Source organism: Monodelphis domestica, chromosome 4, assembly GCF_027887165.1.
Source record: "Monodelphis domestica isolate mMonDom1 chromosome 4, mMonDom1.pri, whole genome shotgun sequence".
Classification (NCBI taxonomy): domain Eukaryota; kingdom Metazoa; phylum Chordata; class Mammalia; order Didelphimorphia; family Didelphidae; genus Monodelphis; species Monodelphis domestica.
Window position 1 is genome coordinate 99,440,123 of NC_077230.1, and position 27,648 is coordinate 99,467,770.

The 27,648-nt window shown below is 35.4% G+C and overlaps 1 long non-coding RNA gene across 1 annotated transcript in view; it reads right to left on the reverse strand.

Annotated features, from left to right (window-relative positions):
• The window catches only part of LOC103098168 (uncharacterized), a 58,729-nt gene that overhangs the window by 18,400 nt on the left and 12,681 nt on the right, over window positions 1-27,648 (reverse strand). Inside the window, exon 2 of the long non-coding RNA XR_467281.3 lies at window positions 27,422-27,552. This is a non-coding gene — a long non-coding RNA (uncharacterized LOC103098168). The remainder of the gene's footprint in view (window positions 1-27,421; window positions 27,553-27,648) is intronic.

The following is a 27,648-nucleotide window of genomic DNA, read 5'->3' on the forward strand; positions in this document are numbered from 1 at the left end:
TCTTTACTTATGATCAAGGAATAATCACTTAAAGCTATCCATTTTAAAGGATGGTCTGAGGATGTGTTGAGATGTTTGTTGGATGAGGCTTTACTACCCTTAGCAGTGTCTGACTTAATGGCAATATCAACAATATGAAGCTACATTCCTTATCAACTAATGACACCAAGACAATAATTATGGAAGGTAGCGATTACCTTCCAAAACTCTCAGTTTCTGACCTGATACAGTGATTTCCTGGGCCTTCCCTACAAAGTTTCTTCCATTGGAATTGTTCTCACCCCTCAGAGCTGGATGCTTTTTTCCCCCTCTCACACACTGTCCTAAGCTCTTTCAGTTTTCTTGTGTCAACTGTTTTGAAACTCTCCCTGTCACCAAAGGGTGGATTTAGGGAGATGGAGTACTGCTATGCCATAATTATTGATTCCCAGACCAACTTCCCCACCTTGGGACAAAAATAACCTCCTTTGTATTCCTCCGTTTCCTCCCCCCCCCCATTAAGGAAGTACAAACACACAGATATAGACACGCATGCACATGCACCCCCCCCACACACACACATACCCCACACCCATCACACACATATGCACCTGAAACTGGAATTGGATTAAGCAAAGGGTACCTGTGAATACCTGAGCATTCACCCTAAACATTGCCTTCTTCCCCCCTTTTTCCTCAATAAATGTTTTTATTTGACTTAAAAAAAATGAACAGCAAAGGTAGCCTCTTGGTTAGTTAGAAGCATCCTCTATTTCTGGGGCTTTTCCCACTGATTGGAAGGTAAGAGGCACCTCCTAGGATTGCAATTGGAGTTGGATGCGTAGGGAAACAATCTCTTAATTTATTTTTAAGCCCTTGTTTTCTATCTTAGCAATAACTCAATATAGAAGGGCACAATTAAGGGGTTAAATGGGATTAAGTGACATGATTTGGGTCACATAGCTAGGTGTCTGAGGCCAGATTTGAATCCAGGTCCTTGTACTCTATCCACTTAGCCACCTACCTACCTACACTTCTTTTCCCTTTGTCTCCTCTATCATGCCCCCATACCAGACACCTTCTCTTCCCTCCTTTTAGCTTTCTTTTATGTGTTGTCATCCCCATTAGAAAGTTCTCTGAAGGCAGGTACTCTTTCTTTTTGATTGAATGAGTATTACTGGTGCTTAGCCCTTATTAAAAATTTAATAAATGCTTTTTTGACTGAATGACTGACTGTTATTAGAATTCATGTGGCTGGTAAGGAAAATAGAGGTAAAGATTAGAAACAGAGACACTGGAAATAAATAAACTGGTCCAGATCTCTTCTATCACCACCATAATGAAAAGAGAGATAAACTTGATTCTTTCAGGATAGATGTTACTGGAAAAATTAGGCCCCTAACTGCTGGAAGATCAATCTGGGAGCAGAATTGCTCCTCTTTGAAAGGGGTAAGATGATTGGCACCAGAGTCTTTTGCGGGAATCTCACCACTAAAGCACAACCCACTATTTTCTAATGTTATGGGCCAGAAGGATTCATACATGCTAGGTACATTCAAGAGAAGAGTAGTGTGTGTCTATCAGAAGTGGAAGCAGAATGGTTTGGCAATGGTAACAGATAAAAGTAATGGATTTACTTAAGGTGATGAAGAACTTATTCCTTTAAGACTCAGAAGATAAAAGAAAACACGAAGGACCATAGCCACTATATCTCTCAGCTAAGAACCCATAAGAAGAAGTCTTACCCTGAGCCCAGAAAAGTTCTGAATGGACTAAGGAATAGTATTAATTTCAAGTTCACCTGTAGGTACTCCAGTTATGGGGGAAAAGCCCTGCTAAGAAATGTAGTATTCAGAAAACAAAAGACCAATGAAGAGTTACCCCATGCAGGTAGTTAAAAGATTGGACACCTTTCTAGTCTATATACTAGGAAGAGGGAATAATTTGTGTTATGGAAAGACAAAGCATGTTAAATGCCCAATCTCTATAGGAAAATTGGCTGCAGTGCTTGGTAATCAGGAGCACAAGGTCAATGTAGAGTAAATTAATGGGCTCCAAGAATGTTTTTCCTCCAGTTGTAGAGGGAATGAAGCTAGATGATAGCTTATTGGGGGTGATATAATATTTTGGATGAAGAGGAAATCATACTTTGGTACTCTCTGGAGGGTCAAGAGGCTTGTCCAAAGTGCCTTAATTAGAGGAGGAACTTTCCCCAGATAGAACAGAGAGCTGATTTAGACGTTAGTCCTTTACTGCTTAGTAGTCCAACTGCTGATGTCCCAAGGTAATGGAGGCTTTCTTTAGGGCCTGATGAATTAGAGCCTGAATGCATTAGCAACTAGCTTGGATCATCTATGAGGTCAGGATTCGGACTGTGGGTCCCTGGATCTAAGGACACCAAAAGAGTAGAAGAGAAAGCAGTTCATCTCAGAAGTGCCAGGACCATTGATCCTAGAGACTTATGGCTTTCCAGAATTAATTATACAGGAGATAACCCAGGTGATATCTAATGATGGAGTTCATGTAATATATACTTGGCATGAAATTGCAACATGTAGTGTTCTTGGATGAAAGCACTATGTATTCCATGTGACTATTTGGACTATAGTATAAAACTATAGTGTATATGCTATAGATGATGTCCATGCATAAGGTATACATAGGCTTCCTTCAGTTCTTACATGGATATTCTGTACTATGAAACAGAATAAGTATGGCGCATTTGGGATAACTGCCTATGACTATGCTATATGCCAAATGGAGTTCATGACTTGTATAAATAGATATTCTCTGAACTGTGTCTCTAGTGTGATTTGCTATGATGAAGCAAACATTTTGCTAGATTTATTAATGGATTTAATTTCCTGCAATTCTTGGAGATGAAAGTTCCTTTCTCACTGGGGTAAACTCTCTGGATGTCATTTCCCAGATAGCTGTGCATGATCCTGCCATATGGTGAAGTCATTCTATATGTACGCAACAAGATTCAGATTGAGTGATGAGACTCTGTAGTGCAGGATGGTTTTGTCAGGTGGTGCTGTGAGCAATAGATTAAGGCAGAAGGAAAGGTCAACCTTGAAATGTAAAGACTGTGTATTATTGAAGGAGATAAGTGGCTGTCCTTTTTCTCAACTCTGTGCACATTAGAACAATGGTGATAAAGATAGAAATTGAAAAAAGATGATAGTTATGACCTGAGTTTTTTTGAGGCCATAGCCCTACAACAGAAAGGAATATGGTGGGTCCATGTAACAAGGATCAACTGAGAATAAACCCACACTTATCAATGTGCTATTAAGTAGGTGCAAGCCTATCTAATCAGAAACTATGTCTCATCATTACTAAACTTAAAATATTTGCCTATTAAAAGAATGTTCAAAATGACTCAAATATTCTCCCCAACTGTCATTCTGTCACTTCCCCTCTGCATCCCTCTTTCTGTTTGGAATATCTATATTCTCCTAGTCATTCAAGTCACTCTCTTTGAGTCATCTTTGTCTCTTTCTTCTCCCTCATGTCTTACAACTCAGGAATTGCCGCAACTTGCCTCAATTTTTGTCTTTCATTTGTTTCTTCTTTTTACCCTTACCACATAGCTGCTACCCCAATTCAGGTCCTAATATTATAATTTCTCTTCTGTACTATTTCAACACCCACTGAAGTAACTTCTGGCTTCCATTGTCCCCCATATCCCATCTATTCTCCATATAATTGCCAAATCAGTTTTCCTAAAACCTCCTTCAATGGTTTCCACTAGTGCCTCTAGGATAAAATACAAATTCTCATCGACTTAAATTTAAATTCTTTGTAGTATATTTGTAGTCTTCACGGTGTAGATAGTTCATGTTACTTACCTTCACCCATTCCATATTCTAATAAAGCTGATGTTTCCAGAACTTTGCATTATATTTCCAATCCTTTTTTAGCTGAGGTGGTCACCATGCTTAGAATACACTCCTTACTCAACTCCATCTCTAAAAAAATACCTTGCCTTACTTAAGGCTCAGCTTATGTGCTTTGTACCATGGGAAGCCTTTCTTGTACTACTTGTTAGTGCTTTCCTCTTTCCTTAAATTACAACAATTTATTTACTTATCTTCCAATAGAATATGAGCTCCTTGAGATCAGGGATTGTTGTTCACTTTTGCTTTTACATCTCCAATGACTAGCGCAGGACCTTGCTCATAGTAAATTCCTAATAAATATTTGTTGGATTGGAGAAATTCCTGGGACCTGGATCTCCAGAAGTCAAATGGGCCTGTAGTACAGGGTAACAGCCTCTTTAAGGTAACAGAAACAAACAGAAAAATGAAAGACCCGTTTAGAAGATCATGGTAGGTTCTTGTACAGGAAGGAAGAGAATAACAGCCCAATTTTCTTGCCAACTACAGCAGGACCTCATTTTATGTCACCAGTATATTCCAAGAGCCTTCATGTAAGTTGAAAATCATACATAATAGTGAGCCCCATCATTTAGTATTCCTTAAATAAACATACCTAGGAGCTTTATGACTTTTCTTAGGCTTCTCAGAGCAATCAGCATCACTACTCTTATACTTTGCGACTATTATTATCTAAATGTGTTAATGAAACAAAGAGAAGCACTGCTCTGATGTGGACACGACTTGTTATAAGTGGGAACTCCAGACAAAGATTAATGCAGGAACTAATGGTTGGTGCAAAACAATGTAATGACTCACACTGATGCTTCTCAGAGTGAGAGTGAGCATAACTTGATGAACTGCTGGGAAACTGCTTCGGAAAATGGAGCCTTGGATTAAGCATGTAATTAAAAATATTTATTTTGCATTTTTTCTGCCTTAATTTTTTTCTTTTGACAATTACTTATGCTTGAATTCATATATGTTAACTTCTTGTAAAATGAGGACCTCCGTACTAAGAACATACTGAGGAGAACTTTGTGTGAGAGAATTCATGCTATGACTACAAGCAATACAAGTCAGGGAATTAAGATTGCATGAATAAATCTTCCCCTTCTTCTTCCCCTTCCCATAGCTCAGATTTGCTATATTACAAGCATTCACCTTGCTTTTCTCTATACCCAAATGATGTGAGTTTCAGAATAAATTATTTCCCACACTGTTCACTAGAGATGAGATCCTAATCTCTGAAGTGTGTGTGTGTTTTCCCTATTCCCTCTGCCTCTGCTAATTGTTTTAGTCTCCATGATGTTTTACTTTTTTAATACACACATCCTTTGTCTTGCCTGCCAGTCTGATGCAAACTGAATTTGGATGATCTTAGTCATTCCCTGCAGAGAATTGGCTTTTAACAGGGACACACTATCAAAACTGGAGATGTTCTCATTAATGAGGAAAATGAGAACCAAGGACAGTGCTTCAGAGTTCTTACTACCATTTCTACCACCAAGGAAACCAAGAGACAATTTATAAAACACTTTCCCTACAACAAGCCTGTGATGGAAGTTATCACACAACATAGATGTGGACAGAGTAGGAAGTCAACAAATAATCTTCATATATAAAGCAAGGAGATATTTGGTGCCTTCTCAGCTGTGGGCTCTACTATTGGTGAGTCACAGCCCAGGACGTAAGAAACTAAAATCTTCCCTGATGAGAGCAACAGGCACTGATTAAATAACCAAACCACGAAGGAAAGGATTCAAATATAGTTAGAGGTATTATAGTATCGATGATGAGGATAATAGTAGAAGCTATTTATATTGTGCTTTAAGGTGTGAAAAATGCTTTACCCCAGTGGCATCAATCTCAAATAGAAACATGGACCATTAAAGCATACCTAAGGATCTCCGAATATACATATTATCTTAGAAAAAACACATACTAACATTATTTTTGTTTTATTGTACTTCTATTTTTTCTTAAGTGTTTCCCAAGTACATTTTAATCTAGTTTGGCCACACTATTGGGGACCATACACGATTAGGAGGGGCCAGCTTTGAAATCTCTGCTTTACATGAATGATTTCATTTGAGCAGCAAAAAAAAAAAAATGAACATATGCTCTCAGATCAGTAGATCAGACTTTGAATCTCTTGTAATGCTTACAATTGATATGACCTTGGACAAATCACTTAACACTCTAAAGTTCTCAGTTCCCTCAGCTATAAAGTGAGTGGCCTGGACTGAATGTCTTCTGAGGTCATAAACTCTATGAACTTATGAACAACTCTGCATTGTAAGTATTCATAGGTATTTACCTCCCATTTGGAAGGCAAGAAAACAAGTTATTAGAGGTGAGGTGAATTGCCACAGATCATATATCTATAAATAATAGAGCTGGGATTTGAACCCAACCCTCCTTAACTCTGAGCCTGCCACACTCACTGTGCTTTGTCTCCCATTGGCTCTTTATTAAGGGATGGCTTGACCACTTTTATAGCATATGTTGTGATACCTTTCACATTTTAATAATCCTAATTTCTCTGGGTCTGTTAAGTGTTATTCTCATTTTTTTAGGGCATGGTGCATGGACCCCCTGCTTAATTGCAGATTTTTTTCTAATACAAGGCAAAAGGCAAACAAAACTTTCAGAAGGAAAACAAGAAAATTTCAGTTGTTCTCTTTGTACACAACCAAACAGCTGGCTTAGTGGACTTTCCTATTGATTCACCAGAAGGCACCATCGGGTCATTTTGAGGTTGGGCAGATACAGACTTCGGATGGAACTGTGATGGTCTGCCCATAAAAACTCCTTTTATTGATTTATTCCTCTGCAGTAGGAAATGCCTGATCATAGTACCTGCAGAGTGTGGAAGTTTGCAGACCAAAAGCCAGGAGCATTTGGCTGTGATTTTCCAAATGTGCATTTTCCATGTATTTGATAATAATGGCAGAACTAAAGGAACTAAGAGATTTCTCTGAACACAGTGCAGTTATCTCCTAAGTGAGCACAAACATTTCAGGGGGAATGGCATTTGCTTCATTAATTTTGTTGGAATTGGACAGGGAGATCCTGCAGCAAGTTTCATAAATCTTTCTTTTGAAAATGAAAGATTTCATTGTATCACATAACCAGATTTTGATTCTTGTGCCTGAAAACTGGTTTCCAGAAGCAAATTTCCTATGAGGATACAGATCATCCAGAGATAATCACTCAAGATTTGTTCATTATAATCTGAAACGGTCAAAGGAACTTCATTTTCTCCACGTCAGTGTATTTTATTTCACCAAAATTATAGCTCCCACCTTGAGAATCATTTATCAAATTTAGAAGACCTTAGGTAAGCTTAGAACTTAGCAAATTTAGTTCCCTTTGTAGTAAAGTGCAGAGAAATTTTGTGCAGGTATGCATTATCAATGTGCAATTGGGAAAGCAAAATTATTATAGTTTATCTGGGATCCTGGATTTAGAGCTGGAAAACCATTTGATCAAACCTCCTTATACTAGAGATGAGGAAACTGAGGCTTAGTGAGATTCAATGCATCCATCTCTACATATTCTGGTAGAAGAATAGTCCTGGATGTGACTTCATTGGTTTAATAATGTCTGGTTGAAGAAATTCCTTCTACTGATATGAATCAATTAATACTTATTAAGAGTTTACTATGTGCTAGGGATGTAAAAAGAGGCAAAAGATAGTCCTTGTTCTCAAGGAGCTTATAGTCTAATGGAGGAAACAACATGCAAATAAATACATATGAAACAAACTATATATAGGATTAATAGGAAGTAATTAACAGAGAGAAGACAGAATTAAAAGGAGGTAGGGGATGACTTATGGTAAAAGAAAGAATTTTATTTGAGATTTAAAAGGAAGCTAGCTAGTTCTCATTCCCAGGGTGTCAGAGATAGACTTTGAATCAGTTTTTTCCTGGCTTCAAGATTTCTCTATCTATTCCTTAATGCTTCCTCTCAGTAAATGTATATGGACCTATATGATTGAAAAGAATAAAGGTAGTAAGGAAGAGGTTTTCTTTGATATGAAAATATCATTCTTTCCACTATGTTTTACAATGGTAAATCTGTACAAAGAGAGTGCTTTCTTTCATTAGTATCAAATGTCTTGGCTTAAAGCAAGGTATTTACCTAAATGGGGTTATGAACAAAATGAGGTTATCTCCTTTGGTTAATTCATCATTAGCAAATACACTCATTGGAGAAGAATATCTTATTGTAGATATCTAGGGTCTATTAGTTAATTGCTAAATTTCTGAAAAAGGGTTTTTCTCAATATGACATTTTAATCCTTTAAAAACAGTTGTTTTAAAATAAATCATTTAATTCAGGTGATTTTTTCCCCCTTCCCTGATGGCTTACAATAAGTTGAAAGTGACATGATAGGCTTTCTTGGAATTTATTTCAGGAGAAATAGAACAGTTTGACCTTTCTTAGGATTAATAATGGCTAGCTCTTATATTTATTCTGGTGTCTGCTGTTTGATGCGGACAGTGGCATTACCCCCAAAGATTAGCCTTTCGTTGACATCGGTGTTCATTTTAAATCTTTTACACCCAAGAAGACAGTGAAAATGTTCCTTAGCATCTGGATAATTAGACATACAGATATGGATGGAATCCTTTACTTTTTATCTTTAACATCAGGTAGATAGGGCCTTGCAGGTCAGTTATATTGAGGAAACAGTGGGATATTTCTAGGATATTAATGTATTTTTCGTTTAATAAATCAACTCTGATTTAATTTTTTCTGGCACTTCTACTTTCTCCTCATTGTACTGCTCTATTATGATTTTGTTTGTGTCTGCTTGACACCTAATTATACAATCCCAGTTTCTCTCCCGAGCTTCAATTATATGTAACTACTTGTCTTTTGGAAATTTCCAAGTGGATGTTTTATAGGGATATCAGAATCAACAGGACCAAAACATACCTTTTTTATTGTCCTCTCCTATCCTCCTGATCCATCCCTCTTACCTTTTCCCATTTGTGTTTAGGTTAATATAATTCTTCTAGTACTCAGGTGTAACCTCTGAGTTATCTTCTCTCTTTCACTCACCCTCATAGCTAGTAATTTGCTAAATCTTACCAACTCTAACCCTCTTCAGCATATCTTGGATATTTTCCTCCTCTTCATCCCCAAAGCCACCCTGTGAGTTCAGGCTCTTATCACCTCTCACCTGAATTATGACAGGATGCTCCTAATTGGATTTCTGGCTATTGCCAGGTTCTTTTCTCTCCAATCCATACTCCACAGCTGCCAAATCAATTTTCCTAACATGCTAGTCTCACAATACTAACTCCCTGTCCAAGAATATCAGTGGCTACCCATTGCTTTTAGTTTAAGATGCTTACAGTCAGACTACTGTCTACCTTTCCAGGCTTAGTTCTCTCCATCATAAGATATTTGTCAAGACCTCATAGTCAAATTGGACTACTTGCTGTGTACTGAACTTGGCATTCCATCTCTGCCACTTTCCTTTTTGCACTTGGCATCCCTGAATGTACATCCCTTTCACTTCTACATTTTCAAATGCCTAGACTTCTTCAATACTCAGCTCATGTAACATGTGCTATAGGAAATCTTTCTAGATTCTTGATTCTTCTAGCTATTGATGTTTTCTCCCTTCTCAGATTATCTTTCTTTCTTTTATTGTTTTTTAAGACCCTTGCCTTCTCTCTTAGAACCAATGCTAAGTATCAGTTCCAAAGCAGTAGAGCAGTAAGGGCTAGGCAACTGGGGCTAAGTGACTTGCCCAGGGTCAAGCAACTAAGATCAGATTTGAACCCAAGACTTCCTGTCATCAGACTTGGCTTTCTATCCACTGTGTGCCTAACTAATCTAGCTGGAAAAAGTCACATTTGGACTGTCTACTCCACAAGGTTGTCGGAAGGAGGATACTTTGCCATTCTTATAGTGCTATTTAAATGTGAACAATTAAAAAAGTTAAATTAAAAGTAAAATAGCTGTAGAGATAAAGAGATGAGCTAGACAGTTTTGACTTGCAATTCTCTATTTACCATGATATCATGTTGACCTTGAGGCTCCCACCTATATTCATTGTTCCTTTAACTGACAATGACTACTTTGCCCCCCAGTAGATTTGATTCCTTCCTAAAAATGCTTCCTATCTCCTCAGGAAGTATAAAAGAGGGATCCAGATCTACTAAGGTAGGTATCTTTCACTGACTAGTTTTGGACTTCTGATCTGGAAATTTAATATTTAACATCTAGGCAAAGTTCTTCCATCCTCCCTTCATTGTTGACCTTATCCTGAGTAAACGGATGCTACCCTTATGTTTGGGAGGTAAGCCCAAGTTCACCTAATCTGTGATTGATATCATTTGAAATTGGAGTTGAGCAAAGTACCAGATTGAAATGATAATAAGACTTTTGGAGATTGCTGTATTTAGTTAAATCTTGATATTTAGGTCTTGTTTATAGAACTTGGCTGGAAATCACAGGTCAATACTATAAAGGTTAATTTTAAATCTTCAGCTTTATTGTAAAGAACAACAAGCAGCTAGCTCCCTGGAAATTGTCTCCATATTTTAGCTCTTAGACCTTTAGCTTGTTTTGGACCTTGATACCTGCATGGTGGTCTTTTGGTCTTGGCCTCTTGCCCAACCAGCCCCATTCTATTGCTGCCTATGCCCCAGAATGCCTCTGCCAAGGACGATGATGATGAGATCCTATAATCAAGGCCAAACTGTTTTTGCTTGTATCTCTGCTAACTGGTATTTGCCTGTGAGATCCAAAAGAAGTATGTTAGGGAACTAAAAAGAAACTGATAATATTGATTCAATTTAAGAAATGTCACAGGCAGGGTCAAACCTCACTCATAAGTTCAGGGGTCCCTGACTGGTGGTGAACGATCAGTCAAAAATAAACAACAAACAGAAGACAGCTTAATCATTACGGCCATGGGACTGCTTTGCATCTGATAGCTGCTCCACCATTCCTAGGCTTGGTTTTTATTTTTATACCCATTTTCTTGGCACACAGATATATTACCTAACACACATGTTCAAAGAGAGATAATTGGAAAAGTGATACATTAACTTTTAACAAATTACTTGATTAACATTCTATATTCTTATATTATGATTACAGACAGTATACATGATAAATGATTTCATCATAGGTGGCTTAATTTTCTCATTACCCTATGAGAAGTTTTAAGCTTACAATCAAGGAAAATTACTTATTGCTTTTAATAAAATGGAATAATTAATCAATAGTTCTTAAGAGACAATTCAACAATCATATTATTGAGTTTGAACACAATTCAAATTAAGACTGATCATTTCTCAGGGTTCTTTACTAGGGGGTTTCTGAGTTACTGATTTGTGAAGTTGAGTCACTGAAGCACATTGAAGCTCGATGTACTTGTACTTATTGTATGGGCCTCTATGATCGATTTGTGTGCCAGCTTCATGAGAATAGGTTTCTGTGAATGGTAAAGTTTTGGAATTGGCTTGTAAATGCAGTATTGCTGGGAATTATGTACCTAAATAAAAGTTAACCCATGATAGTCTTTTTGGGATTGGGTTTGAGGGTCTGATCCTTTTGGTGATGTTTTGGGGAATTAGGGTACAGGAACTTTTATCCCCCAAATTGGCTATTCTCTTAGATTTGATATTAAAGATCTATATAGGCAACCTCGGAAAACTGCTAATTAGTCTGAAAATGTACCGTGATAAGTGGAATTTTATGGTGATGATTGTGTATCAGTTAAAAGTGATATGTTAGTTAAATTCAATTCTGTTCAAGCCAGAGATCTATTTATCAACATTGGACCAATAAGAGATAGTGATTACAATAAGTTCAGAACTGGTTGAAGGTAATTAATAGACAATTTGACACCAAGAGGAATTTTTCCTTTTTAAAGGCAAAAACCAAACAGGATGCTTAGTAAAACATATATATTTATGTGTAAAATTTAGTCAGACAACAGTTATAGTGGAGAACTTTTTCTAATAATTAAATGTTGGATTTCAAAATGAAATGTCCTGAAAAGACAGCAACAAGTGATTGCATGTTAGCATTGAGATTGTAGAAGTTCAGAACTGGTAATTAGCATAAATGAATTTGCATAGTTGTTAAGTATCTGATGTATGGCTAAGGTTGGAAGTTTTAAACAATGTTATACTTGATTGGGAATATATGTGCAATGAATAAGAAGAAACATATCTATTCAAATATAATTTGTTATAATGTCATAATAGATGTATGCAAAATATGTATGAAATTGTGCTGTGAAGAAAATTAATTTTTATGCATATTGTGTATGGTGCAATTGACAAAGGAAATTTGACCAGTCCAGAAATCAAATAAGATTCATTATTAGGCTATTAAATATAGGTAAAAGGTAGTCACCTCTCCCCTATTTATAGTAAGAGTAATAGAGACAAAAACTGAAGGTTTTATTCTGTTTGGAGCAGAAGTTTGAAAGGAAAACTGGAATCTTAAGGAAACGTTAGTGAACTTTAAACAAAGTCAATTTGGAAGTTGTTAAGTTTTTAATTCATATATTGGGAGTGATTTAATGTCAGGGTTTTAAAAACATGTAACTAAAGTGTTAAAAAAGGATTGAAAAAAAGGAAAGATTTTCTCAGACTACAAGGGCAGTCAAACAGTTACTGTCTTGGAAACATTCCAAAAGTAATTTAGCCCCTTCCTCAGGTACAGGAAGGAGAACAAAAGTGCTTGCAATCATTTTACATTTATATGAAGGGACCAATACAACAAAATTTTTTATTTATTTTATTTATTTATATATATATATTTATAAAAATATTTTAAAAACATAAAAGTTTTCAGCTACCTTATTTAAACTTTAGAGATATAATTTGAAAAAACCTGAGAGGTTAGCTGATAGCTGGAATAAATCTTGATCTGATAATAAGACATGTTACACCTAAGGCTTAAAGAAGTATCAGGAATTTTAAGAGTTTATTTGAGTATGGTTAAATATTATAATCTCTATAAACTACTATTAAGTAAAAATATGAGCTTTTCTAGAAGCAGACATGAATAAAAGTTTTTTTAACTGAAACTGTACAATTTGGCTATGTGATACAACTGCAAAAGTTCAAACTATAAATTCAGAATCCTAAAGAATCTCAGGTTAGAAAACATGCCTTCCTTTTAATAACAATTGATAAATTACAGTTAGTTAAACAAAAATAAAAATGCAATGATTTATGAATAATTGGATTAACTGTTTAAGATGCTAATGCAAATATATTAGAATTGAAAGACATGTTTCAAGTGGTTAGGATAAACTTTTGAGAAAATATCTAGATCACTTTTTATACATCAACATGTCAGTTTTTTCTGTAAATGCTTCTTTGTGAACCATAATACATTCATGATATAATTTTAAGACCACATTTTGAGAAGTTAAATATATTAACCCCTCAAAGGAATTATTTAGAATTGCTAGGATACTAACATTGATTCCCTTGCTAATCTTCCCTTCTTTCTCCCCACAACCAGAGTTAAGTAACCATATACTAGCTGGCAAACAGAAGCAGTTTTTGATTACAAATAATTTTATTGGTTATTGGAAAAGGGATCCCATTATCCACCTACATGTATGGGAATCTACATGTAATTTTGAAAACAATAATTCTATGACTTTAAAATAATACTATTAAAGATTTTATTTTAATTTTTGAGTAAACCTGTTTCATCACACTCACCCCACTTTTTTTTCCATTACAGCAAGTTACCTATTAGTAGTAGTAGTCTCTCAGTAACCAAGGATGACAATTGTCTTTGTGTGTTTTTGTGCACAAAGACACTTGTGTGTTAAGGAGATTTAAGTGGAAAAGTCGATGCACAGAGACAGTCCCACTCTCTCGGCATTGGAAGCCTGGGTCCATTGGCACAAAAAGTTGTTACACCTGGAGACTTCCTCAGCTGCATTGGATGGCCGTGTTGTCTTTTGTGCTCTAACACGCCCTAAGCACTCCACAGTGCTTTGCTGCGTTGCCCTCTCAGCCGTTGAACCTTCTTATTGGTTTCTTCCGCCTGTTCGGCTGAAGCAGTCTTCACATGCTGGTTGAGCAAAGCCCTGGTTCACCAGGGGTCTACAACCCGATGGCTACCCTCACAAGGTTTGGCCGGCCTGTCAAAGCCGTTGCCTGGGGTGTGGCCACTGCCTCATGCTAGCAGCTACTGGGAGCCACAAGCGAGACCTTGGTGTCAGGTGGGGGTCAGAGACTGGAGAGCTGCCCTAGGAGGGCACGACAAGCCCTCCATACCAGAGATACCACCCCTCCCTGAACACCCCATAAACCCCAAGTTACCTATTACTCTTCCCTTTTCCTACTATAGTAAAGAGAATTCTTAGAGAGAACACTAAAGTGCTATCATACTAATTTTAAATAGGCTTTAAGATAGGATAGTTTTTCATCATTATAGTGACATATATATAAATAAAGCTTCTATGCAGCAAAGTTAGTGAGAACCTTGCACCTATTTGAGGTAAATATTTTAACAATTGCTAGGCTATGTAAACATGTAAGTAACCTTTTTCCAAATTATGATAATGATTGAAATTGGAATATTACTGATAATGGGTAGAATTTTTGTTCTTTAAAAATATAATAACCACATCCATTATACCTTGCTTTTATTGATTTTACTGCTTAGTCTATGCATGTATATTTTTAAGCAAAATCTTTTCCCTTGTATTACTGAGATTCTGATTGTCCTACAATTAAATGTCACAAATATAATTTAGTTATTTATAAGGGAAAGATAATCAAAAATTTTAAATTAAAGGTTAGGACCTCAGGAAATTTTATATCTCCTGAAGTAAAAGAATTTATTTCACAATATGTTAGTTCCACCAAATTTCTTAATAAAGTAATATATCCAAAGTAACATGGACCACATAGATCAGAGTCTAGACAAACAAGAACCATGAAGATGAAAAGGAAATTCAGCTAGAGTTTCATCAATATTACTAATTGCTATTTGGAATACATGTTAAATCCTGCCCATCTGTGTATCCTTGGATACCTTTTCTAATCAAATTTTTACTTCTATTCATACTACTGAAGCAGTATGCTCTCTGCATCTCTCAAACCTTCAAAACAGATAATGGCCCAAAACATACATTCAAAGCTTTTGCTAATTTCAAATTAATCTAAAAAAATCAATTGGAAAGGTATCATTATTAATCATTGGTAGTGACAGCCCTCTTTGAGGGGCAAGGATCTGTTTGTGTTTTTCCCCCAGCTACTCCCATATACATTTGGATTCCAGAAGGATTCACCTGTTCCTGCTATGACTCCCATCCCAACAACAAGCCTGGGAGAATGCAGATACAGAGACTGTGCTAAAACAACAAGATGTTCTACTAACTTGGGAACAAATTGGGACACTTGCAGCCCAAGCAAAACAAAGAATGGACAAGCAACAATTTATACCTCCTGATTGCTCTGTCACCTTAATTCTTGACATGCTACCCATTTTATCTGTATCCCCTGGTATTTCTGCCATTGAAAGCCTCTTATCTCCCATTACTCATTTTTCTTTGTGGAAATTCATTGCTTCTCTCCCCCCCTGCTGTATTACTGCACCCTAGTGACAAGAAAAGTTCCAAACCCATTCAAACCCATGCATTGATTGTATGTGTTTCCCCCATGACTTATAGAAATTCTTGCTATGTATTTTAACAAATTGTCTTAATCCCTCCATTCCTGCTATCATTGTATTTGTTGTTAAATAACCACCCTTTATTATGGTTCCTGTTGATATGACTATTGACTAGTATGATGGTCCAGGCATTTATGCCCTACAATTAATTTCCAACAGTTTCAACTGTCCTAAACCCTTCATTGCAGTCCTTATTTTGGATATAACTGCACTTACTGCATCACTAGCAACCTTCCCTACCAAGAGTCCATATTACACAGACAAATCATGGATATCAGTCACTCTGGTACCTCCCTTTATTCAGCCTCATCCATTGCCAATTCACTTTATGACAGCATCTCCTCCGTTATCTCCAACAATGATTTGACCCATACCTTTATTGCTTGTGGATTTGCTCTTGTCTTATTTCTTTTGATACTAGGGGGGAATAATTATCATGTCAGTTCATAGGTAAGGGGAATTGATGAAAGAGGTCATGTAAAGGGGGACTGTGTGGGCAATCACATCTTGCCAAGGACCACTCTCTGGTCTCCTCAGCTACCACGCGTGACTCTGTCGAGGCTTCGTGGCCTGATGACTCCCAGCAAATAAATATTTTTAAATACCTACAATGTAAGTTAAATTTTCATAAGTGTGCTTACTAATGAAGGGATGTGGATTAGAAAGTTATAGCTGAGAGAAGGGCCCTTGGCAATCCTGACTCTGATGCACAAAATTGAGAGAAATGACTCTGTAGGTGCTACTTCTACAAGGATAATGCAGAAGTCAAAGTGGATGATGCAATAATGCTACGTAAATTGAGTTATAATTGGCAATTCCCCCCTTCACTTCGGTTTTTGTCACATTGAGTTCAACCTGTTGAATACAGACAAACACAGCAGGAGGCAGTGACATCACTTGATATTAACAGACCTCAAGGTAGCTCTATTAAGGCTATGGTTATTTCTTTTGTTATGTATTTTCTCTGGTAGCTCAATGGCAAAGTGGACAGAATGCCAGGACTGGAGTCAGGAAGATGAATCTTCATTCAAATCTGGCTTTAGACACCTTAGAGCTGTGTGGCTCTGGACAAGTCACTTAACCCTTTTTGCCTCAGTTTCCTCATCTGTCAAATGAGCCAGAGAAGAATGGCAAACCATTCTAGTATCTTTGCCAAGAAAATTCTAAATGGGTCGTGAAGAGTTGAACCCAACTCAAATGACTGAAGAGCAACAAAGATATTATCTATGAAAACTTTGCTTTTGAATGTAATATTTATCAGTAAATGAATATTATTAAGTAATGAATAATAGATACATAGGATTGCCAACTGGGATATACCCACGCACGAATGACAGAATAACAATTTTGCCTATTCTAAAAAAATAATTTTATTGACATAACCACATAAATTAACTACTTACTACAAGAATTATATAAATAAAAAATGAAGAATGTAACATGATTTGAAATAATAAAGATACCTTGCACAACTTAGATTCAACTGCTACTTATTGCAGATTAGTTCAGTGTTGAATATTCCACCTTGAGTTTCTTTTCTTGGAGTAAGAAACCTTTCTAGTGTTTGCTTGCTACAAAACTCTTGATGACCTTTATAGGCAAATCTTTAACTAGTTGCTTTTTTTGCTAGAGTGAAATAATGCTAGCAGGTTGTAGAATTATTTTTTTTTTAGATTAGCCATATGAGTTGTTAATAGCAATCTTAGGAACTGGTAGGATGATAAAATTTATTATGATGATGATGATGTTAAATTTTTTAGAGTCAACTTGATAATAGTTAAACACAAACATTGAACATATAAAAAGAAAAAGAAAAAGGCTTGTATAAGGATTTGTGAATTCATTTATTTGGGTCTTTCTGTGCTGTTTATCTTCTCTATAACTAAAATATTTAATTTATTTTCTTTAAAAAAATGGTCACAGTATGTAACCCAACTCAATTATCATTGAGAACACAACTAGAATAGGAAGTTTAGAGTTTAATAATATAAAATATCTCAATTTACAAATAAATTAATTTTTAGAACCCAATCTATCAATCTGTTGTCCAGACCACAGAATGTAATTTCTTACAGAAACATTCTCTAGATAGTAGTTAAAATTTCAGCTAGTAAAATAGCTTTCTTGGCCAATTTTCCAATACTATAAAAAAGTCAATGATTTTACTGAGATGGGTGCTTCTGCAGATTGCCACCCTTTTGTGCTCTAGTATATAATTTCATGATTTGTAGGGGCTAAAAAAATTACCATGTGGCAGTTAAAATCCTGGTGGTAAGCCCTTCTTAAGTAGGTGACTCTTCCAATTACATTCTCTATCTAAGCCTATATTTAACATTTTTTCCCCAGTTGCTTAGGATTTACTAGATTTTTTTTTTGCCCCTGGTATAGTCATTGAAAATCCAAGGTCACTTCTATATAATCACATGATTAGAATGGGGCTTAAATGAAAGATTGAATCCATGATAGAACCAGATTGTTCTTCAGAATGGTTGGATCAGTTCACAAATCCATCAACAATGTATTAAGTGTCCTAATTTGCCATACCACCACCACCATTTATCATTTTCTTTACTGTCATATTGGTTAATATTATATGCATGAGATGGCATCTTAGAGTTGTTATAATTTGTGTTCCACTAATCAAGAGTGATTTAGAACTTTTCAAAATATGATTATGGATAGTTTTGATTTTTTTATTTGAAAACTGTTTATCATTTGACCATTTGTCAATTGGGGAATGACTTGTATTTTTATAAATTTGACTTACTTCTCTATATATTTGAGAAATGAGACCTTTACCAGAGAAATTTGCTGCAATTCCCACCCCAGCACCAGTTTGTTGTTTCCCTTCTAATCTTGGTTACATTGGTTTTGTTTGTACATAACATTTTAAATTTAATATAATCAAAATGATTAATTTTTACAACTTATAATGTTCTCTATCTCTTATTTGGTCATAAATTCTTCCCTTCTCCATAGATCTGACAGGTAAACTATTCTGTGTTTCTCTGATTTACTTTGTATCATCCTTTGTGTCTAAATCATATACCTATTTTGACTTATCTTGATATAGGATGTGAGATCGCTACTTAGTTTTTGCAATACTGTTTTCCAGATTTCCCAGCAGTTTTTTTTTTCCTTTCAAATTGTGAGTTCTTATCCTCAAAGCTGGGATCTTTGGGTTTATATTGCTAAGGAAATTTACCTCTGTATATTGTGTATCTAATCTGGTTCATTTATCTACCATTCTATTTCTTAGCCAGTACCAGATTGTTTTGATGATTATTGCTTTATAAAACCATTTGAGATCTGGTACTGCTAGTCCACCTCCTTTCATATTTTTTTTACCTAGTCTCTTGATATTCTTGACCTTTTTTTCTACTAGATACATTTTTATTATTTTTCTAGTTCTATAAAATATTTTTGATAGTTTGGTATGACACTGAATAAGTAATTTAATTTAGGTAGAATTGTCATTTTATTATATTAGTTTGGCTTACCCATGATCAATTAATATTTTCCCAATTGTTTACAATTGACTTTATTTGGGTGGCAAGTGTTTTGTAAATGTGTTCATATAGTTTTTTGTTCGTCTTGGTAAGTAGGTACTCAGATAATTTGTATTATCTAGAATTATTTTAAATGGATTTTCTCTTTCTATCTCTTGCTGCTGGATGCTATTGGTTATATATATATATGTATATATATATATGTTGATGATTTTTATAGGTTTATTTTGTAAAGTTTTGCTAAAGTTATTCTTTCAACTAGGTTTTTAGTTGATTCTTTAGGATTCTTTAAGTATATGCAAAGAGTCATAGTTTAGTTTACTCATTGACTACTTTAATTCCCTTAATTTCTTTTTCTTTTCTTCTTGCTAAAGTTAGCATTTTTAGTGTAGTATTAAATAATAGTGGTGATAATGGGCACCCTTGTTTTGCCTCAGATCTTATTGAGAAGGCTCCTAATATCAATATTGCACATGATACTTACTGATGGTTTTAGATAGAGACTACTTGTCATCTTTATGAATGGCCCACTTATTCTTGAGTTTTTTTAAAAAAAAGAATGGGTATTGTATTTTTAGCTGGCTTATTCTGTATCAATTGAGATAATTATGTGATTTCTATTATTTTTATTATGGATAAGGTCAATTATTCTGATAGTTTCCCCAATATTAAAGAAGCCCTGCATTCCTGGTATAAATTCCATCTATTCATAGTGAATGATCCTTGTGATATATTGCTATCATGGTATCAAGGTATATATCATATATGTATATGATATATACCTTGTTATTATTTTATTTGAAATTTTTGCATCAATATTTATTAAGGATATTCATCTATAATTTTCTTTCTCTGTTTTTGCTTTTTCTCATTTAGGTATGAGCACTATATTTGTTTCATAGAAAGAATTTTTTTATGATTCCTTCTTTGCCTGTTTTCCCAAATAGTTTATAAAGTATTAGTATGAATTGTTCTTTATATATTTGATAGATTCACTTGTGAATTCATCTAAACTGGGGGTGGGGTGGTGACTTCTTACATCTTTGATGACTTTTTCAATTTCTTTTTTTCTTTTTGAGAAAGAGAAATTCCATTTAAAATTAATCTAAACAATATAAAAATACCTGGAAGTCCACTTGCCAAGGCAAACACAGGAATTATATGAACACAATTGCAAAAAACTTCACATAAAGTCAAATCTAAACAATTAGAAAATTAATAATTGCTCATAGGTAGGCCAGCCTAATATAACACAATTACAATTCTACCTAAATTAATTTATTCAGTGTCATGCCAAACTACCAAATAATTATTTCACAGGGCTAGAAAAACAACAGCAATATTCATCTGGAAGAACAAAAGGTCAAGAATATCAAAGGAACTAATAAAAAAATGTGAAGGATGGTTGCCTAGCAGTACCACATCTCAAACTGTATTATAAAGTAGCAATCATCAGAACAATATGGACTAAGAAATAGAATGGTAGACCAATGGAGTAGATTAGATATGCAAAAAGAGGAGTAAATGACCCTAGCAACCTAATGTTTGATATTACATTGAATAATATTTCCAGCTTTTGGAATGAAAACTTACTAACAAAAACTGCTAAGAGAATTGGAAAACAGTATAACAGAAGCTAGGTATAGACCAATATCTCATACCCTATACCAAGATAAAGTCAAAATGGATATTTGACTTAGATATAGTGATACCATAACTAAATTAGGGGAACACAGAATAGTTTAACTGGAAGATTTTTGGAAAATAGAAGTATTTATGACCAGATAAGAGAAAGTATTATGAGATGTAAAATGAATAATTTTGATTATGTCAAATTAAAAAAAGCTTTTACACAAACAAAACTAAAATAACTAAGATTATAAGGGAAACAATAAACTGGGAAAAATGTTTATAAAAATTTCACTGACAAAGGTCCCATTTCTCAGATTTATAAAGAACTAAGTCAAATTTATAGGAATAAGAGCCATTTCCCAATTGACAAATGATCAATGGATATGAACAAGCAATTTTCAGATGAAGACATCAAAGCCATCAATAATCATATGAAAAATGTTCTAAATCCCTCTTAATTAGAGAAATGCAAATTAAAACAACTCTGATGCACTACTTCACACCTATCACATTGACCAATATTTCAGTAAAGGAAAGTGGTAAATGTTGGAGGGGATGTGGCAAAATTGGGGCACTAATGTATTGTTGGTAGAGTTGTGTACTGATCCAACCATTCTGGAGGGCAATTTGGAACTATGCCCAAACTATAAAAGTTTGCGTAACTTTTGAACCAGTAATACCATTATTGGGTTTGTATCCCAAATAATAAAAAGGGGAAAGGACCCACTTATACAAAAATATTTATATAGCTGCTCTTTTTGTAGTGGCAAAGATTTGGAAATTGAAGCGATGTTCATCAATTGGGGAATGACTCAAAAATTGTAGTACATGTTAATGATAGAATTCTATTGTGCTATAAGTAATAAGAAGCAAGATGATTTCATAAAAATCCTAGAAAGATCTGCAAGAAATGATGCAGAGTGAAATAAGTGGAACTGGGAAAACATTGTACACACTAACAGCAATATTAGACGATGATTATCTGTGAAAACCTGGCTACCCTCAGTAGTGCAATGCTCTGGGACAATCCTGAAAGACTTACAATGGGGAATGCTATTCACTTCCAGAGAAAGCACTGTTGGAGTCATTTTTCACATCAGTGCATTTTTGGTTTTATTTTGGGGTTTTGGTTATGCATGAGTTTGCTCTTATAACAATGACCAATATGGAAGTGTGTCTTGCATGACATTAAAAAAGAAAAAAAGAAAAAAATATCAATCTTAGAGAAAGTAGAGACAAAATAAGAGTTTATATCCAGTTTTATATCAATTAAATTATATATCTAGTCTCTATCTCCATATTATATATTCCAAACAGCAGTCTTCTTTTAAAAATCTTCTTTATTCCCTGATCTTGAGAATTGTCTGTTTTATAGCTCTTTAGTTTTCACCATTAGTCTTAGATTATCCTGAGTAATTGAGATAACAATAAGAGCTCTGGGAGTAGAAACATCCTCTAGGTCAACAGTCTAATCAGAGTTATCATTGTTGGTCAATGAATAAACCACTGAAATGCTGTGGTTCTCTTATGGGAGAACACTGGTATAGTCACTAAAGGTTATTATTTTTTAAATAAATGGGGTCCTTATTAATCTGTGGTGCCAACTGTTTTTAAAAAATTTTTAAAAAAGGAAGGGATGTAGTCTACAGGGGAGACTTGGGCTCCGAGGTATGGAGTGAGGGGGAAAGAGAGGAGAACCCCCCCTTTCCACAAAGTGGGGTTCAAGGGAGATAGCAGATGCAACGGGTTGGCTCAGAGAGAGGAGAGGGGGTTTGAAGATTTTCCCTCTTCTGCCTTCCCTCCTTAGCTAAAGCTGTTCTCAATTCACTCTTGTCCCTCTTGTCCCCCCTCCACTACTCAAGACCAAAAAGTCTCCCCTAGATCCGTTCACTCACACTCAGCTTGGGGAACAGATAACTTTTAATGTTAACTCAATCAGGTAATACAAAAGGAAATAACAGGCAGAGAAGAATGGGAAAAAGAAAGTGGGAAAAGGGGGTCCCTGTCTCTATCTAAACCCTTTTCCTCCCTCCTTGAGTTTGGGGGGAACTAGGGCCTTGGCAGCCTGAGCCCCCTGAGAGAAAGTCAGGTGGACTCACCCCTGGGCAACAAGAGCTGAGGTAAAGTCTGCTCAGGTTTCTCTTAAAAGTCCCTTGAATTTGGAAATGGGGGTTGGGGGGGGGAAAGGATTTCCAGTCACCAGCAGGAAAAGTGGGTAACCCTCAGGAGAAAGTCTTTTTCCACCTTCTCTCTTCGACATCTCAAGATGGAGAGACCTCACTGCTCTCCAGCCAGAGTCTCTCCTCCTCAGGAAATTCACTCCTGGGGCCCCGCCCCCTGTCAAGGTAATCAATTTCACATACTCTTCAGTCTGGCCTTTTTTCTCTAGTGACAGCCTCTATCACACAGTGGACTTCCTCCCCACCCCTCAGACCTATCCTTATCTCATTTGTAGCTCAACTTTCACAGCCATACTCACCTTTTCCAAGACTTTAAAATCTGGTTCCTCTAAATCTGAAGCAAAGTACCAGGCCTGGAAAAAGGAAGCTCATTTTTTGGAGTTCAGATCTGGCCTCAGACACTTACTAGCTATGTGACAATGGGCAAGTCACTTAACTCTGTCTCAGTTTCCTCATCTGTAAAATGAGCTGGAAAAGGAAATGGCAAAACTAATGTCTGCCAACCCCCCACCCCCCAATGCAGCCATGAAGGGTCAGACATAACAACTGAAAAACAACTGAACAACAAACTCCTCAAATATAAGGAGTGCCAGACTTGTGTGACTTTCCCTTCCTTCTCTGTCACAAACCCTAAGAAAGGGCAGCCATTTTCTTTCAAAATTTCCATTATTTCTACTTTGGAACTAGTTTTTACTTACTGGTCAGGATCAGATCCAGAATAAGAGTTTCCTAGGTTGCTTCCTCTACCTTTTGGAAAATGAAATTATCATGAAGGCAAATTTAAAAGGTTTTAGCTGTTTCTCTTGTTGTGAGAGAACTACAGGAGATGTTGGGATAGTTGAACTCCTCTATTACTTTTAAATTGGATTATCCTTCTAGGGTTGTCATCTGGTTCTCAACTCATCAACATCTTGCTGTTTGGGTACTCTAGCATATCTTGTTTCTTGACTTATATTGATTTTTCTACCAAAAGTTCTTTAGCATACTTCCTTGGTCATGAATTGTCTACAAAGAATGTATGCTTTTTAAAAAATATACAGTGCTAATCTACTGACAGAGGGTAATGGAAATGAGGCGCTCAGAGACATATTTTTGGAAATTGCCATCCTGTGGATGCATTTTGCTTGACTATGTTTAATTGTTATAAGGATTTTTCCTCCTTTCTTTTCAGTTATTTGTGGGATGGAATGAGATGGCAAAGGTGATGCAAAAGAGAGGACCATCAAATTTTTTTTTCAAATGTACAGAAGAGGAGAAAAGACAGTTCAGAATACAGGAAAACAGGACAATTTTGAAAGAAAATGTAGAATTATATACTTAAAATATACATGGTGATTCATGCTTTCAGATAGACTCCTTTTTTTAAGTTTTATGTGTTTGGAAATGCCTTTCTTAGTGTTTATATTCAAAATAAAAATTAAGATTAAAAGAAAAATAAATAATGATATTCTTCTGTACCTTTTATCTAATTTGTTCTTTTTGAATAAAGCATTTCTTTCCCTAACTATATTTTGGCAGTGTCACATGAGAATTATAAGGCTATATCTGAGATCAAATTTACTTCCTTGTGTTAAAACTTGATTGTTTACCTTTTTAATTAATCATAATATGTACATTTGTACCTATATGTGTATTTTAAACTTGGTTTTGTTGATATCCTTTTTTATATCACCTCTTGAAATCTACTAAATTTATCTACTGTTATTATTTCTTTTCATACCTACTATTGTTGGTGCTGTGTGACTTGGTCGATATATATATGGCAGATTTTCTCCATCTTAAATTGCACTATCTCTGGATCAGATTTGCAAGTATTTAGGCAAATTAATTTTTTTATTTGTTAGATATACTCTAGCTCTGGCCAAGAGTTCATTTTTTCCTTCCAAAAGATCCTCTCTTTTATTCTCCCCTTGATTTCTCTCCATTGATTTCATTGCAGATTGATTTCAATCTGCAACTGTGATGAAAATATTTATTGTTCCCTAAAATTTTCAATTAATAAACCCAATTTTATCATTCTATGCCCTACTCTATTCTCTTATGGATGGACTTATTTTCATTCTTTACCAAATGTTCTGCTAACAGACATACATGAGTATTTGGCAGGTAATGGGCATAGGAGATGAGAGAGAGGAGAGGAAAAGATTGGAGAGGAAGATTATGGGAAGTCTGTCCACGAAAAGGGATATAAAGTTAGGGAAGAATCAATCAAGGGAAAATGAGACTTACCTTATTCAACTTACGACCCAAGGCTATTTCTGATTTGATTGATTTCCATATCATACCTTTGGTGCAGTCTTACTTTGGAACCTACCTCAGAGCCTGGGGTCTCCTCACTCTGGAATGTCCATCTTTCTCGCTAACCTGTTTCTCAGATATCGCAATTCTTCAGATCCTGTGGTTCTCCATGATTCACTTGGGAATGCAACTCTAACCAAAGTACTTCTACCTCTGAAGTTTACAGTATGATTCAATAGGAGTCATACACAAGTATGACAAGAGGAATAACTACTCATAATAAAGGCATAAAAAGGGTGCTGGTGGTTCTGAAGATGTAAAAGATCATATTTGGTGGGGAGGAAGAGGGGATAGGGAGGGATAGATGAATCTATAGCCTTAATAGTGTGGCTCAGACAGGAAGAGGGATAACAAACCCTGCCCATGTTAACACCTGAACATTAGTACAAAGTAGGGATGGAAAACATTTTCATAAAAGGGCTGATGCTTTAGGGATTTCGTCCATGTCATTATCCTTCCCCTCCTTACTTCCATTCCTCTAATGAGATGTGATATTTGACTCTGTCCTATTCTATGCAGCTAAGTGACACAGTGGATAGAGCACTGGGCTTCAATTCAGGAACACTCATCTTTCTGAGTTCAAATCTAGCCTCAGACACTTATTAACTGTGTGAGCCTGGGCAAGTTACTTAACCTTGTTGGCTTCAATTTTCTCATTTGTAAAATGAGCTGGAAAAGGAAATGGAAAACCATTCCAGTATCTTTACTAAGAAATCCCCAAATGGAGTCTTGAAGTGTTGGATATAACTGAATAATGTAAAAAACACATGGAAACTTAAGCATATCAAAGATATGTCTGGGTAGTACAGTGAATAGAACAGAGAACTCAGAGACCTGAGTTCAAATTCACTATCAGATATTTAGTAGCTGTATGTCTCTGGATAAGTCACTTACCTCCATCTAGCTCCATTTCCTCTTCTGTAAAATGAAACTAATAGTACCTACTTCCTAGGGTTCTCTTTTTTTAATTAAAATTTTATTATATATTTAACCACTGCCATTAAAAACAATTGGCTAAACAAATGCATAAAAAGATTATGTGTAAAACCACAAACTCCATATTGTTCACAATTTGTTAAAATATGTGAATTATATATTTGCTATGATAAATATTCTCTGCTTTTGAGTTCACTTTGGATTTGTTTTACTTGGATACTCTGTCCTCTTCATTTTGTGACTATTTAAAAAATGTATTCATAGTATGTGCTATTCTTATTTTTCATCTCTTCAAATATTTCTCTTATTTTCTTTATATTTCCAATATTTGTAGTTTCAAATAACACAATGCAATACATCACATTAAAATATTACAATGTATTCATCCATTTCTCTGGTTTAATGCATTTGTATAATTTCTAGTTATTTTGTTGTAATAAAGTTTCCATGCAAATACAGTTTTTTACCCTTTCAATAATGCCCTTAGGGACCTAACCCTGGTGATGTGATCTTTAGGTCAATGAAACATGAACAGTTTTACAGCTTTTAATGTATATTTCAATCTTATTTTCTTTTATTTTTTTAAATCACAACTCCTCTAGCAATGTAGCATTAAGTCTGTTTCTCCATGTATTTAATTCTCCATGTATTTCAGTATTTAATTTGATCACTTTAGCCCATCTGGTTCCCAGTTAACATATATTACCAGGAACATATTTTGCTAGATTGATCCTTAGGTAGTAGAGGCAATCTGTTGCCAGGATAATACTGTTTCCAAAAATAGTCTTTCTAGCTTGGTCATACCAGGTGGAATTTTTATTCCAGTGCCACAACTCTTTAGGGATGCAGGATCACCTCCATAGTATGAGGAGTGTTACACTTAGACTTTTGTAGAATATTTATGCTCTCTAAGCCATTGTTGTTCCATGAAAAACTATGTTTGGATTATGTGTATTCTCAGGTTTAGATCCACTACTAATCTCAAGCAGGTGTGTGAGAACTCTCCAGATATTTATCTACTTAAGTTTCTATTCATCTCCTTAACTTTTTGTTTATTTTTGATTTATCTAGTTTTAAAAGGGGAAAATTAAAGTACTTTGCCATCATTATTTTGTTATCTATTTCCATCTATATCTCATTTAGTTTTTCTTTGAAAAATCTGCGTGTTATAATACTTGGTGCATACAGGTTCAATATTGATAATTCTTATCCTTAGTAGTGGCCCCTACCCACAACATAATATAGTTTGTTCATACCTTCCAATTATAGCCATTTTAGCCCCAACTCTGTTAGAGATAATGATTTCTACCCTTACCTTTTCTGGATCAGCTGCGGTATAGTATATTCTGCTCCAGCTCCTCACCTTCACTCTCATTTTCAGTTTGTTTCTTGTAAACATCATGTTGTCAGGTCCTGGTTTTTGATCCTTTCTTCTATCCATTTTCTCTGCATGTGTGAATTCATTCCATTACACTGTGTCATAATTAATAGCTGTGCATTTCCATCTACTTGGGTTCTCCACAATTGTTTGTCTCCCTCATC